Below are 12,567 nucleotides of genomic sequence, written 5' to 3'. Positions count from 1 at the left end.
TGCTACAGGAAACTACATCCATACTTTTGGTTTTTTTTGTATCCAAAATATTTAGTTTAGATTCCTCTTGATGGTGTTCACTGTAGGTAAATATGAGCCGCGTTGACGATTTATAATAATTATTATTATTATAAATAACAAACCAATATCAATTCATCATATGCAGGCGTGTACCTATTTTGCATAATCAAAGCGCCTTAATAAAATATATTTATAATATGCACTGTAATGTTTCAGAATTGAATAATAAAACATAAAATGTCAACTTTTAGTGTAAACATATTATTAAGTTTACCATGTGTACCTCTTTTCGTTAGCTTAACATTGCATTTCTTCTTAAATTAATAACATTCCTTATCGATTAATTCCATACACTTTCGTTTATTATTTTGTATAAATGTTACTTTAGTACATTTAGTGTTGTAAAATATTAACGTTTGGTGTTAAATATGGCAAAATTATGAAATACTGTGTTACTATCTTTCAAGGTATTTTATAGAGTCATTATGTTAAAATCTCTATAATAATTAACATGAAAATTAACTAATATTTTATATAAATCATTTTTTACTAACTCTTTTGATATATATATATATATATATATATATCATTATTACATTGATGAATTTTATCAGTTTTGAGATTACTTTATAAAAACCTAGAGTTATTAATGCATTGATAGTACTGTAGTAGTATCAACCGCGGAGTTCCTAAAAGCCGAGACTAGACAAATAAATAATTTAAAAAAGGTACCTTTACTATGCATGCAATAACCGAATAAAATGTAATATTATATTTAGTCTTAATTTAAAGTTTAATGTACCTACTAATCTATCTATTCTGTTTAGAAAATTATGTTTGAAATTCAATTTTTCAGGCATTTTTCAAAAGCCATCATTAAAAAATATCAAGATTTTAGATCCTTAAATGTGTTTATATAGATTTTGATTTTATAATTATTCTGTTTACCATATCTCTCGGCTTTATTTTCATTTAGTATTTATCAATTTAATATTGAATATTTTTCCAATCTATTAAATAATTTAACTAGATAAAAATTTACTTGTATAAACAATTAATACTACCACTCAAAAGTTACTTCGAGGTAGTGTAATGGTAAGGAATTCTATTAGTTATGTTAGAGCCCTTTGCTTGATTATAATCAAGCTAATTAATTACCAGCCCAATAGTATATGTAATAATATTGCTCCTTTTCCTGTAAAGTTTAAACTGAGCAGAGTCAATTTAAAGTTATCGAGTAAATAGGTAATCGCCAGACCCGTGGGATAAACAGAGATTTACATTTAAGAACAACCTCCTCCCCAAGATGTAATTTCAACATAACATTTTCCCACCTTAATTTTGTGTTATATGCTTTAGAGCCGTTTCAAATCTTATATTTATTAATATAAATCCTGGCAAGGTCGCCATTCTGTATGGTATGGTATTCAATTTCAGTGTTTTTACACCGACCTTACTGGCAAATTACAAAAAAAAAGGTCTCCAACCTTAGAGCCGAGCCTTGGTTGTTGGCGGAGCTTCCAACGATTTTAATTTATATAAAAAAATAAAACAGATTGACTTAATTAAAGAGTACGATTTTTTATTAAGTTCATGAATTTTTAAGTAATATATTTGGTATTTCTTGGTTTTTAATTTATGTGCCGGAAAAGCCATAGTGCTCCGGTCTGCAAAACATAAGCATAAAAAATTAATATCGCGTGTGTAAGAGGGATCACATTTCTGCGAACCTCCCGAACATCACTCGCAAAGCTCTTAAACAATAAAAAAAACTTTGTATAAACATAACAATAATTGCTTACCCAGTTTTTGTACCCTAACGGGTCGGGTGGATACCCAAATTATAAATTAAACTTTTTCAGTAGCCATTGAAAAATATTAACTTCAACAATTATTGAAATTGGCATTAACCAAAAGTGAATTATATTTTTATTTAGTACACGATATGACATTGACGCTTGCATTATAATAAGAATTTCTTTTTATCACAATGCGAATCACTATAGCCGTGAAAAAACTTTGAATGACAATGCTTTTTGCTTATTCGTATTTTCCAAGACATTTTCACTTGGTTGCTCGAATATACATTTTGTAAAAGATTACCTTTTGACATTTTCCTATTGATATGGATGCCTGCTCACCAATATTCGTTATAATACGTTATACAATGCCATTATAACTCACAACTATAATATTTCACTGAAATGGTAAAAACAATTATATTATTACAGTATTGTTGATTTAAGTTTATTTAGGTATATACTATACACCTACCTTAAATGATATAGTGATAATTATATCGTAATGTAATTTTATACTTTTATATTATATTTGAATATAGCAAACCTCAGACAGATTTGTGACCATGTACATTTTTACAGACACGTTATCGACATTAACATGAACATTTTTAATCTTCTTAGTGCGGGAGTACGAACCTCTGTAAATTAATAAACTGGTCCCAGAAAAGGAATATTCGTTTGCCAAATCTGATTGTTGGGCTTTTACATCTGTGATCTGAGCCCATTGCGAATGGCGCAAATGTGCGTTTAGTACGTCACACGGATTTGATATCGTATGACGCAAAAGTTCGTTCACTGTTATAGAATATTATAAAAATATATAGAAACCGGATTACCACATCGCCTAGCATTCTATTTAAGTACAGCCAAAACTGTGTACATAAATTAAAAATATATATTTTTTTTAATAATGGTTTATACGGCGAGCAGCAATTTAGGGTTTCCACTTGTATGCTGTACATAAATACTGTAGTGTGTAAAAAAAAACTAACATAAACGAATAATATTTAGAGATATTATTTTAGTAGTAGATATTTTAGTAGTCGGCTATTTTATACAAATAGTTAAAAAACACTTGCTTATAAAAAATTACAACAATACATTTCAAGGTTATAGTTATTATATATTTATTATTATATTAAAACAATACAAAATGTATTTCAATATTTTAATATACAGGATGAACCAGGGAAACGGGAAAATTTGAAATAACTCTCACAAACGTTAAAAAAAATTATTTTCAATGTTTGTTGTGGAAAACGTACAATACATAATATGCCATTCAAGATTCAAAACACTAAAATCTCAAGTTTAGAAAATAATGTCAGTAAAATGGTGCCTGTTCCTCTGTATGCATTCCTCGAATCGTGCTTGGAGGTTTTCGCACGACTGTCAGTAACATCTCCATCTCCATGGGAATCAAAGCAATTTCTTCTTGGATTCTTGTCTTCAACTGGGGAAGTGTTGTTGGGTGAGTGCTGTACACTTTGCTTTTAAGATAGCCCCACAAAAAAAAATCACAAGCCGACAAATCAGGTAACCGTGGCGGCCAATGAAAGTAGCCGAACCGTGAGATGATTTGATTACCAAAGAGCTGTTGAACGGCTGCTATTGATGGTGAGACCACTGATTGTCAAGACCAGAAAAGTTTTTAAGTGTTACTCTACGTTTTCCACAATAAATATTGAAAATAATTATTTTAAACCTTTGTGAGAGTTATTTCAAATTTTCCCGTTTCTCTGGCCCACCCTGTATTTGAATGATTATATTTCATTCAAATTTGTTGAGATAAGAAGGAAAGAAGGTTAAACTCGAGTTTTTCGATATACACGAAACCTAAATCTATATAATGTTTATTGATAACTTTTTTAACAAGTTCATTAATTTGATTTCCAATTTGAACTATGATATCCGTTTTATTTAGAAGCGGAAACTCGTTTCGAAATTTACCTATTATTCCTTTGATGTTCTGGTTTTGCTTAACTGGTAGTTTGCAATAATTGTCTACGAACGGTCTTAACCAATACTGATTCTTTCTATTAATAGACCTTGACAATGTTTCCATTAATGTAGCACCTTTTGACTTGTTATCAACATCCCGCTCACCGTTATAAACTAAAGTAATTTGTACTAAATATTTTGATATGTCTTTATACCATTCCACTAACCGTAGTATAGTTTGTTGTACGTTACTTATGATAGGATGTATAACATATGCCTCTGGCGGAATTAATTTCAACATATAACTTAATGCGTCATACATGTATTCAAACATCTGTTGACTATTCAATAATTCTTGATATGCAAAATTGAAAATTTTCCACGAAAGGTCGTAGTCATAGTCTAAGTTGTAGTATTCTTTTTTGTCATCCGATTTATGTGTTCTGTTTTCCGAATTATCACTAATTTTGCCGTGAGACTGATGATCATATTGTACTTCAGTTCTCAATCGCTTACCTAGCATTTGTTTACGATCCATTTTTTCCTGATAAATTGTCTTTAATCTGCATCGTTTAACTTTCTGGTATGCATTATCTTTTAATAGACGTTTTTCATTAATATATACAGATAAAATATTTTTAATCAACGTTGTAAATGTATCCGTGACGTTGGCGTATTCACATGATAACAAAATAGTGACCATATAGTGTTTTTTATATACGTTTTCGACACTAATATGAGAATTTGCAATATTTTTTATGGGAGAGAACAAACCTTTGTAAATGAATAAATCTTTTCCTGAAAACGAAACGAACTCGTTTGGAAAATCTGGATGTTTGGCCTCCACGTCGATTATTTGAGCCCATTGCTGATGGCCCAAAAGTGCGTTTAGAACTTCAGACAAATTTTGCTCGACCGTGTAAGATGCAAACGTTCGTTCACTGTTACAGTATAATATAATAAAATACAGAAACCGGATTAACATTTCGCCGGACGTTCTATTTAAGCAAACACCATATACTGACATTTAAAATGTATATATTATAAAATACAATTTTATATAGCGAACGGCAATCTAGGTTTCCCACTTGAATACCGTACAAAATACTATAGCATGTAAAACAAGAAAACGAATCGTGCCGAATAAAATGCTGAGATATTTGCATGAGAATACAAGTATGTTATACGTCCTATATTAAAAAAAACACTTGTTTATAAAAAAAATATGACAGCAATATAATAAGTTGTAAAATCATGAGTAAAATTCTAACAGTTTACTTTGTCAATGTGCATAAAATAGAGACTATATAAAAATCTTACTTACTATAAAGTAAAATATAAAATACACCAACATCGATACAATTATTACGAAATCAAAATGAAATACCGTCATAACTCGTTTGTACTAATCTCTTAAATGCTTTAGTCCTTTCAAAACTCATATTATAGATTTTTATGCAACTTTACAGTTGAACAAAATTGACAGATGTAGGTATATTCTACTGTATAAAAAAAAATTCATTAGTGAAACCCTTTTAATTCTGATAATTTTAATCGTTGGAATAATTATAAGTAGGTATTATCAACAAATAAATCCCTGTTTTTAGACTACCTCAGTCCTCAACACTTACTGATTTGTAGACGTACCATTATAATGTCCCTAACTCAAAAAATGATAAAAGAAAAATGATTAGATACAAGAAATAAGAAGTAAATGATAAGTAATAAAGATAAATGCTAAGAGGTAATTGATAAGAGATAAATTATGAGAGATTAGAGATAAATGATAAGAGATTAGAGGTAAATAATTAGAAACAAAAGATAATAAATAAATGATAAGATATGAGTGATAAATTATTAGAGACTAGAGGTAACAAAATAAGGTATGATAAGAGAAGAGTTAGGAGCCGTAAGGGACTTAAAATTATGTGACCCCTCTTTTAAGGTGAGCTTTTTGCACTGAATAACAGAGAATAATTTCCATTTTTTTAAGTCATTATTTTTTTACTTAACTGTCGAAACCTTCAATTTTTGACTTATCAAAAAAATTAAAACGGGGGGCTTATTTGGGGGTCCCCCAGATGTCAATTCACTTATTACTTACCTTTCATGCTGGAACACCCTGTATAATAAATACATTTTCTTAAAAACGTACCGATATTAATCATTTATATTAAATTCATTCATCATAATTCATAAACAAACAAATCAAACAACAATCCAACGTCGCATAACCGTTGTCACATTAGGAAACACCTTTGGATCAAAAATGCTAACGACTTTGTTCTTTAAGTTTCCAACAGGAGCTGTAACTTAAGAATATAAAATATAATAATATTAAATACTTTATTCTTAAACATTTTTAAGACGCAGCGACAGCGACTTCCGACTAAACATTAATATATATTGAATGAAAACCATGTATGAAAATTAACAACAAATATTTAATTAATATTAATAACTATACGTTTAATATATATATATATATATATATATATATATATATATATATATATATATATATATATATATATATACATATGTATATATAACTTATATAATAAGTAAGTATAAGTAATAATATAATAATAACAAACTACATAAACAAAAAGTAGTTTTCACGCCGTTATTATTCATGTTTTGACCATAGAGTAATTACTCTATGGTTTTGACATATAAAGTTTTGACATGATAACGCGTGCTGGGGCTGCCTGCTGCCGATGCAGCTTTAGATTCTTTCCACGAATGAGATAGTGTATTATTTTCTCTTCCAGTTTCAAATATAGTGTACTAAGATGGCCGCTTACTATTTTAATTATTAGATTATAATATTATATAATATATTATACATTGTTATATTCTTGTGACATTTATTTTTTTTTGCTAATTATTTTGTGTTTATTATTAATTTAAATAGCTATTACTTTATAATAACCAATAACGTATTTGTATATTGAATATTATGCTGTATCTGTTGGCGTTTCGAACAGCGGGCCGCTTACTATAATAAAGTTTCTGTTCATAATTTTTAATTTAAAACAATTTCTTTAGGAACTATGCGTAACTCGTAAATTATGTAGCTTGTTATAAATAGTTTGTAACTTTTAAAATTTAGTTTAATTATAAAATTCTTACAAAGTCTTGTTTGTTTACTTTGTTTCTATTAAGATACATTTTATACATAGTATAACAACAACAAAAGCCTCCACTCGACCCATGAAAATAAAAACGGCAATAAAATTAATATTTTCCTACTTTTAACCACATAATGAATACAACGTTATAAAAAAATTAGTATGATATTATTAATATAAACCAAATGATCTTGCTTTAACTTAAAAACATGACTCAGCACTTGATTGGACAGATGGCGCTACTGTTAAGATAATTTTTTAAATAGTCTTAAACTAAAATTATTGATATTAATAAAACTAATAAAAATTTAACATGAACTATCTCTAGATTTTAATTTAATTTAATTAAGTATGATAGTAAAAATTAAATCCACTAATAGTTATAACATTATTAATTAAAAAATAAAACAAATCAGAGTCATCTCAAGCAAGTTAATTATTTTAGGTAATCTTAAAACAAACGTAAATAAATTACATGTAATATTATGTTAAACCAAATTGTCTAAGCTCTTAGGGCCCTAGATAAAAGTAACCGCTATGTAAAAATGTTTACATGAGTACCTACTAAATATTTATTATTTCTCTCCTAACTCATAAAAAAATAGAGAAAACATGCATCGGTTTAAAAATACTAGCTATATAAGCGATAGGGATTTATAAATCTAACTTTGAAATTAATTTTGCTTTAAAAATTAAGTTTATCAATTACAAATTCATGATTTTCTATTGTACACTTATGTTACATACTCTAGTATGTTATTATTTGTTTTTAATAAAATTGTATGTGTAACGAGTAGTTATTATAAAACAAACTATTATCTAAATAATTACAATTCGCTTGGCCTAATTCACTTAAGACGAAAAATTTTACTAAAAACCGCAACAACACGATTTATTATTATTCCTAAAGTAAATCCAAAGAGTGTCAAAAGCAAAGCAGATAATCCGAAAAAATAATGTAGTTGCTTTGAGTCCGCATTGGAAATCGTGACAAAGAAATGTAAACGATTTTGTCACAATACGTTATGTAGTATAGATGTGGAGACTTGAAGACTCTTTTTAACTTATGATAACGATCTTTGAAGCCGTGTAACGAGTATTATCGAAATGGAGTAACTCTATTCTTGGTTTACCGTGTACGACAAAAGTTTGGCACCATAATGGAATGTCTACAAAGCAATGGAAGGTTTCTGAAAACCGTAACAAGGAGTACATTTATGTATTAGGTTGGATATAACACCAATCATACGCCAGCAACGAACCCAATCTTTGGTGTGTATTTAACCAACAAAAGTATGTTTGTTGGAAATGATTTGTTTTATGCGATCAAAGCTTACAAATCCTACAACCGATCAGTATAAACAGACTTCAAATTTATTTTCATTGAACAAACACTAATCAAAAACGAAATAATTAAATTTATTTTTTCCAATTAAGTTTTTTATTCCCGTTCAAACTCAGTTGTTGAACGATTTTGATACAGTTCGAGTATACGATCAAATGTTCATAATATATTATTTCCAGACTATAAAAACGTTAAATTGTTTTTAATACTACAGTATATATTAATATATTTTATGTACAGTAATTTAAATAAATTGGTTTATTGATTTTTCGTAAAAAAAAAAATAAGAAAATAACAATAAAGCTTGACATTGTGTAGCTAAAGTAGCTATGTTTTGCCAACAACAATTTTGTGTACCCGACATTTTAAAAAGCTAATATTTGTAGCTATCATTGGCGGAAGTTCATTAAAAATTCAGTGGAGGCGGAAAAAAACATTACATAAATTTTACCAACAAACTAAACGTAGTAACAAACATAATAAAATGCTATATCAGTAATCAATGAACGTCGAACGAAAACAAAAAAATATTTTTTAAAACAAATTACTAGCAGAGAAATACAATTCTGCATATTATCTATGGTAAAAGGCACAAAAATTTCATGTACAATTTTTTTTCTCCAAGGCATCACTGGGCTGAAGAAATTATAAATAAAAAAATGGTTTAAAGCTGTGTAATACCGTTTGAAATAAAACAAAAAAATAGTATAGCTGTGCAACATTAATTTTCCCCAATATTTAGGCTCTGATTATTAGTATACATATTTTATTTGCAGTTTATCGTCTTGCATACAGCACATTATATCATATAAAGTAATATATAATAAATAAACACAATAATACATTTATTTACTTTATTTCCGTGTTTTTATTATAAAAAAAGTTACAAAAAACTATACTACCTGCAAGCAAAGAATAATATTATATTATTTATATCGATAAGGAACATCAATTTTTTTATATTATTTTCTTTTTAATCTAATATAAACAAAACTGTATACAATGTTGACGATAAAGTTTTTATTCTTTCAATTAATATTTTTATTGCTATTAACAAATAGTATTGCGAGAATTAATTGTATTTTATGTCATTATAATTACAGTACTTTATAGTCGGTTGGCTGACGTCGTCAGTTATAACCGCTTAATTTATTCAGTTTATAAACTTAAAAAAATCAACAAATTACTTCTAGGTATAAAATATTATATTTAGACAAGAAGTGACGGCTGTTGAAAATTGCATTTTGTTTGTTATTAGTTATAAAATCGTTCATGAAACAACTTGTCATTTTCGGTAATCAATGAATATTTTTCATTAGTTCATTTGACATAGACATATTTTATTATTTTCCGTCAAAATTATCCAAAAGAAATGTGTTTGTGACACATTACATATTTATTTAGAAACGACCTAGTAAGTCCGTGCCTAAGTTTACTAAATCGGTTTATTATTGTGCAATCTATACAATTACAAAGAAAAACAAATAATTCTTAATTTTCTTTACTAATGTATTCGTCCTCGGTCAATGTTTAATATATTTTGTCTGTTGCGTTTTAAAATTTATTTTCTAGTTATCATAACAAAACAACTATTAACTTGTGTTACTCAGAGCTTCCATCTGAAAAGTGATTAACGTGTTTTGTCTACTTGTATTATAGTTTTGTGTCTAGACTCTCGATAATACTTCTTAACCACTGGACCGATTTATTCTTGTATCATGTCTACAAATTAGAAATCCGAAATCGTATCTGAAACGTAGGTACCTACTTTATAAAATAAAAATGGAAAAAAATTACCTTACAACATTTAAGGAAATCAGGAAACTCCCAAAAATACAATTTTGCAGATTTTCTTTTTCTTACAATATTATAAATCCAATCAACTAGTCAATGTGTGCGATTTTTTTTTAATTTCAAAAATCTGTTGCCACATTTTTTTATCGAGGAAACCGAAAAAATCAAATTACACGATTATATAAACACAATATGTAATGTCTATAAAATTATTTTTTATTTAATATTTATTACCATCTACAGTTTTTTTATCAAAGTATTTATTTGAAAGTGATTTTATCATTTTCGCTTTCTAAAGACTTGTGGCCTCCGTGGCACACTATGGCTTAACGTCACTGTGCTGGGTTTTTTATACATATATTCATGTAATACACGCGTGTGGAATTTATTTCAACAGCATATTAGTTTTAAAAAATATGATAAAAGAATTGTTATTTTCTAAAAATAAAAAAATAGACCTATTCGGTACTATGCAAAATGTAAACTATTGGGTAATAGTGCAGTGCACCCGCACGTTTTACACATTTTATGCGGGTCGTTTAACAGTACAAAATATCTAAGAACATTTTGTAAAATGTATAATGTACCGATGTAGTAAGCAGCATGAGTGCGACTCCCGACTTCATTAAATTTGTTCACGTTAACTTAAATGCGAGGGCTTGGAGTTACATAGTAAATGATACCTTAAAACAAAAATGGTCGATTAATTTCTTAATCTTGGTGTGGTCTCGTCCCGTCGTTTGCGGTGAACAGATAGCGCTGTATAATTTTTGTGATCATAATAAGGGTTTTAAACACGATATTTGAATAAAAATGAAAAGGATAAATAGAACAATAACACCCATACAATAATGATATAGATAAGGGTTTACGACTTCGGTTCATACAGGAAGTATTACGTAGGAGAAGAAAATGTATAAATCATTTGTAACGAAAGTCTTCTCGTTTATGGAGGTCATGTTCTTGTTTATTTCCTTTATTATTATTTTTTTTTTTTGCATAAAAGAAGACTTCTCGATCCGAACAAGGAATAGAAACGGCAGCCCTCCAAGATTTTATGTAATCATAAAAAATTACCAGTACATAAATAACTCAATTTGTACACTTGTGCATTAACTTGTATACTATTATTATGCGGTTCCGGATTTGGTCGTACCGGGAGTAATTTTGATTTTTTCAACAATTGCGGATATTATTCCCGTCGTAACATTATACAGTGCAGTCACTATTCGTCCGTTGTTGTTTTTCTTCTATTTTCTTTCGATATTCCCTTGGATTTGAACAGCTTTCCTCCTAGTCCTAGCCTTATCCCATTGCTGATAGTTACCCTCTCTGCTGCTGCTGCTCGTATCGACTGACGACGGCCTTTGAGTTCCGGTGCGACTACGTCATGGTCCACTATTGCTAATGCTAGCTCTCCAACAGTGTACCAGTAGACATAAAAATGCCGATTTTATTATACTCCTACTGCAAACTACTGCGCGGTATGTGATACACAACAGCAAATTGGTATGTTTTCGATACGAAATGAGCCAAATAACAAACACAACAAACGATGTTTGTATTGTTAATACACTCCTCGAGAAATGGCCGACGCATTACTTTATTTTGGAATTGATTTGACAATCGAATTGCTCGCAGTCGCTTACTAATATCATTATTATTGTACGCCCGACACTATAATAATAATTAGTATGGTCATTGTTCCTATTGTAGTATACGGTGGGATTTTAACGAATACACCATGCGATAGTAATACTTTGTTTTGTATAGTATAGAATTATCAATACGTCACAACACTGTATACTGTATGGTGAATTATAGCTAAATTAAAAAAAACAATGTTTTTAAAAACAGTCATTGTCTTAATATTTAATTTCACTACAGTACGATATTTATCTTATTAATATTATATAATTATTTAGAAACTACAATACTATAATATTAAAGGTATCCACGTAAAATATCGAATTTTTACCAAAAGCCTAATAATTGTAATACGTTTTAAATATACCAAATTATTTAGTAAACACAATCGATTACCTAACCGCGTTTTCAATACATTAACAGCTATTATGATATTTTTTATTAGTGTAGTACATGAATTATAAGTTAATCATCACAAGAACACGTATGTTCGAACAATGAAGTTTCCGTAGATGTATATGTCAAGTATGAAAAGCCTAAAAGCTTACAAAAGTCAATAAAGTTGAGCGATTCAAAGAAATAATAAAAGAAATGAGCACTCCTGTTATATTTGTTTAAACGTCTTTCTCGACACTCCCACAAATATTTCTTATCGTTACTCAACGCAGTGTTTTCGTGTAAAAACTCAAGAAAATACAAAATATTCTAAAGTACAGCGAGAAATGAATTGTATTTAACAAACATTTTTATTTACTTAGATATTCGTTTCGTAGCATTTCGATAAATATTATAATGCAAATATTTTGTACACTATAAAATTAAAGTACAATACATTTAAAGCTTTATAATATGTTGTAATCAGTAATGGTTTTCAGTTGATGAC

The sequence above is a fragment of the Adelges cooleyi genome, unplaced genomic scaffold (genome assembly GCF_023614345.1).
Source record: "Adelges cooleyi isolate 19-005CV unplaced genomic scaffold, UGA_ACOO_1.1 ACOO_flye_CR_arks_rails_tigmint_CR_PRNA_1, whole genome shotgun sequence".
Taxonomy (NCBI): domain Eukaryota; kingdom Metazoa; phylum Arthropoda; class Insecta; order Hemiptera; family Adelgidae; genus Adelges; species Adelges cooleyi.
This window is presented reverse-complemented; position numbering follows the sequence as displayed.